Raw genomic sequence first — 5125 nt, 5'->3', positions numbered from 1 at the left:
AGGCCGCAAGTTCGGCTGAGAGGTGTTTGCGCTCTTATTAACCTTACGCGACATTCTAAACGCAAAAAGCAAAAACTGTTTTGTCTCAGAACTATACAAAACAGTTGATATATTTTAAAAAAACGTCAAAATGTGCCTGGAAACACTCGATAATAACTAGACACTGTAGGAGCTGCATTCGGTGCGACCTACGCCATGTTCACATAAACCGGAAGTCCCTTTGTTTGTTTTTTTATCATTTGCGTTCGCACCAAATGATATAAAATAGAATAAATTAAAACAGAATTCAACTTTATTGTCATTGCACATGTCACAGGTACAGGGCAACGAAATGCAGTTTGCAAAAAAAAAAGACCATCAAGCCAGGGCAGTTACTTGATTAGAAACACACAAAGTAAGCACAAAGGAAGTGTGTGCAGCCATCACGTGCTCTTCTTCATGCCTAACTATCCATAAACAAGGACGACAATATGTCAAAACATGATGTGTAGAGTGCATGGCCTCGAGGTCAAAGGCTTTGAGAACATGATGAAGGATACATGTGTGATTGTCATGAGTCCATGTTGGGCCTGCACCATGTTGATATAAAGATGCCAAAAGCTTCTGACATGTCCCCATGTTTCCCAGAACAATGTAATAACAACTTGACGTCTGACTGACTGTTACAAGGTCTTTGAGTGCAGCAAGAATTCACACTGGTGAAAAGAAATACGTTTTTTCAATCTCTAGGGGTTCACAAGAAGGCTTGTTACATCTGTGGATATGTTTCAGTACGTGTACCTCTCTTTTCGTAAAGGCACGTGGGGTTTTAAAACAAGCAGTATATTAAAAACAAACATGTCTACAAAATTCTATGGGAAATCCTAAACTGTCATACTATTAGCTCAAATATTTCCTCTAACACTAACACTATATTGCTAACACTATCATGTTAGCAATAAATAAATATTCTGAGAAGGTCAAGTGGACTATTTAAGAGAATGATTACACCCGAATTGGTAGTCATTACATTAGCCATCATCAACTGCTAACAGCTACTGGTTAACATGTTAGCAACTAGCAAGACAAGTCATGCCCTGTGAGCCAAACATTTACTGCATTATTTTTTAATTTAGTAATCAAAAAGGTCATGATGCTTAAGGTAAACTGAAAATTGATAAACATGTACCAAATAATATTTGTCTTTAGTGACTTTTGCAAGTAAATAAAAATCTCCTATCAGTTACAAAAGGTTCACGATTCAGCCTGAGGAAGGTTGTTGTTGTTAACAAATTAGATAACTATAAAAATGACTGTAGGAGAGTATACATGTGTGTGTGGTGCATGAATTATTGTGCCACATGTGCACATGCACACAACTCTCACAACTGAGGAAAAACTCAATTGGATGTGACAAACATAAATCCAGTTTTACTTAATGTTTGTCAAACCCAAATCAAGCTACATTCATTGATAAGTCTTCTTCACAAACTACGACTCAGTTTGACTTCTAATCATTTCATTTTCTATCTCCTAGTGGAGTCAGACTGCAGTACCTCATCTAGGCTTCATGCTACATTTTCTCTTGCTTGACAGCGAGAGATGAGGAAGAGAACGGCGGTGAAATCTTTAGTGGTTCATACATCAGCGTCACCACATGTATCTTCCACTGCATGCAGGAAAGTCAAGTGTGAATAGGTTTTGCAGTCTTACGTCTTCCATTGCCATGGTGTAAAATTTCTTCTTTTGGATCCAGAGAAAGAAAATACAGCAGCAGAGAGCTGCAGACTGTGGGTGGTGAGTGACCCAGTCACAAACCAGAGGAACCAGATTGAGTCCAACATTGTTGCAAATAACAAGAAACCTGAAATGCTCTGAATTCACCTTGAGAGACCAGGTTTGTAAAGTATGTATATAGATTTAATAATATTTGTCCATGTTGTATGGATCAATTTGAGCATGGGGTTGAACAGGAACAAATAATAACATTTCCACCATGTTGGATATAAATATCCCATACAAAACACCACAGGCTTGCAAAATTCATCAGTAAAATTACATCCTGTTCGTATACCAGCAGTTTCCATTTCCATTACCATCTATAAACATATAAACAAACTTGGAATTTTACCTATAATTGTTTGCCTTTGGAGAACTGTATTTGTGGCCTTCATGTAGTTTACAGGCAGTGACCTGTCAGGATATAAGTATTTGTGCCTGTGAAAATTGCTGTGACGCAATGGGCAAATAAGCACTTAGCTCTAAGAATTGTGTTTTGCTCAAAGGATTCAGTGCACAATCTCCACCCTAAGATCTAATCACTAAAATGTTTCTATATTGTAACTACATTAATAGGTCACTAGTGATACCATGCATCATGGCCCTTATGGACTGGACAATTTGACAATATTGATTGTAAAATGTCAGATGAAGACATCGTTGGCCTTTTTCACATGTGACATACAGCTTGTCTGCTTCAGATGTGGGCTCACTAATGAAAATTCTCTTTTAGACTGAATGTTGAGTTCTTTAGCAGCCTTTGTTAAAGGTTTTGACTGTCAGGTTCTGATTTTTGTTAAAATTTTAAAATAAAAAGCTGTTTGAATCATTATTCCATCACTGTAAACTGAAACATGAAAATCTAAAATATTCCACACAGCTTTCTGTGAACCTGTAACCTCATCTGAGGCGCCTACATGGAACAACACATCTTGGAGGTCCCGAGCTCCATCCCTGTGGTATAGCTGCTGCCACATGGATGTAACTCTAGAAGACTAATGTAGACTAAAGTATTAATGACCAGTGTCCGTGGCCTTCTTGTAATCCACTTAACATCGTCACACAGGGTCGGCATGGCTACTGCTGCAGGGCTCTCATACCCTAGCTGGACACGGTGCTACATTCCATTTGAGTGATGTATTGCTGGAAGATGGAAAACCAGTTTTGCTACTTAAATTTATATTTGGTTCTACAAACTTGTTCAAAAGAGGACGCTGCTAGAAACCCAACAGAATAACACAGACTACTAAAAGAATGCTTCATTGTGACACTGTGACCAATTTGTAGCAAACACAAGATAGTTCCTGACCCAAAGAGCACTCTAACCTTAAAGATTACGTTTCCAAATCAGTGCAATTAAAACTGCTTTAACAGAGGCCAGTAAAAGACTTGGGGGAGGGCCACAGCAAAAGTTTAAGAAAATACAAGTGGACAGCTCTAACATAGACAGTGCCTTGGTCCCTTGACCCTTCTATCGCACCGCATGTGTAGCAGGAATTCTTCATCTGCAAGAACCCTCATGATGAACTTTTACCCCTTATTCTAATTTTCAAACATGCGCAGAGTTAATTTAACCTGCTCAGCTCCATCATCAGTGTATACATACACTGCCCTGTGTTAATGAATGGCCGACTGCACAATGACTGAGACATGTTGTTATGATTTCCACACATTCTCACATTTTCATGCCAAAAGAGAATGAAGAGCATCCCCTGTTCACGTCTTACTCTCCACCCTCAGGTTCCTAAAGCACTGCGACTGAGAAATACGTCTAACGGTAGCATGCCCCAAAGACCCTTTGCCCACAGACATGAGGTAATGGTGAGGCTAATTAGGCTGAGGAGACAGTGTTGGCGGAAGCTCCTGGCCTGAAGCACCATTAGTCTAGAGTACAGTCTCCCAATGGTCAAGGGCATTTACTTTGGGATGAGGAAAACAGAGCAGCGTCCCAGGCTGGCTGCTATGGTAAAGCTGCGGTGATGGACTGAGTCACCACATGAAAGACTGGGCACAGGGACGATAGTGGAACGAAAGAGAAAAAGAGAGAAAGGCTCATTCAGGAAAAGGATGGAGACTCTCAGCGGGACTCCTCTTCCTTCTTACGCACACGGCATTCTTCTGATGCTCATGATGTACAGTTTGTTATGTTACAGAGGCAGGACGTATCTCATTGAGCCGCTTTTAGGATATTGGCCTCAACACAGTCATTTTAAGGCAGTAAATCAAAATGATTGCAGCACATATCGTAAAGCGAGGCAGAAAAATTTTGCTTTAACAGTTTCAGAATCAGGGACGTTCAAGGAACCTCTGTGACACATCGCTGGGCTCAGGATGGGATGGGCTTTCTGACTTTTACAATGTTACTCCTCCTTGCGCTGGCCATAATCTGCTAAACAGTGGGTTCAGTTAATGCATGGATTTATGGACATGAAAATAAATACATCAAGTACATCAAAAGATTTGTGAGATATTACTGCACTGCAACAGAGCAACATTAATCTTACGGATTTAAGGTAAAAGCAGAACTTTGCTTCCTATAAATCCTCAGATTCATTACAAGTTCTGTTTAAATGGGGAATAGAGAGGGAGCAAGTTCATGTGAGAGCTGGAGAAGGCACTGCTTGGCTTTTTACTCACATGGCAGCTCACTTCTCAAGGAATATCAAAGAAAGATGATTAAAGAGGAAGAAGAAGATTTGTTACCATAAATCAGTCAGGGACTACAGGCAGACTTTTATAATTTTTATATGAAGATTTATGAGCTCAAATCATTCTTTGCTACTACTTACAGAACTGCACTGCCACTTACCTTCATCATATATGCAGACCCGTATGTATATACATAGTATTGTTCAGTATTACATCATCGCTCTTCTAAAGTACCTTGGCATATGTGGCTGTTTCTCCTCCCTTTGTTATCCACTTTCATGGGAAACCTAATCTGTGAACACATGTTTCTGGCCTCCAGAGCTGGAAGTGAATAAAGCACAGCATCTGGGCAGATGTAACCCCTCATCACTCTGAAAATGGTGTGGGCTCCTTTAGGTTCATGCTAACTGCATCAAGGAACCAGGAAACAAAACAGTATGTCAGTCACTACCTCTCATGACACAGCATCAAGGAGCTCATCGTTTGTTACTGACAAATGTCTCGGGGGTGTGGGGAGCAACTTTCCTTTCTAGGAGAACTGTAGTGCTATCAAAACATAGCTTGTCAGCCTTAAGTCAGGCAGAGTCAAATAAACATTTGGAAAAACCTGCAGCAGATGAGATAGTAGGTGAATAAAGACATGAACTGGAGTATGCCGAGCAAAACCATGACGTGCAACAAGACCTTAGATAAAAGCTAGGTAGCAGCTAGGCTGCTT

The sequence above is a fragment of the Diplotaxodon limnothrissa genome, linkage group LG9 (assembly GCF_057381915.1).
Source record: "Diplotaxodon limnothrissa isolate DT_005_m linkage group LG9, D_limnothrissa_male_GT1.1, whole genome shotgun sequence".
NCBI lineage: Eukaryota > Metazoa > Chordata > Actinopteri > Cichliformes > Cichlidae > Diplotaxodon > Diplotaxodon limnothrissa.
This window is presented reverse-complemented; position numbering follows the sequence as displayed.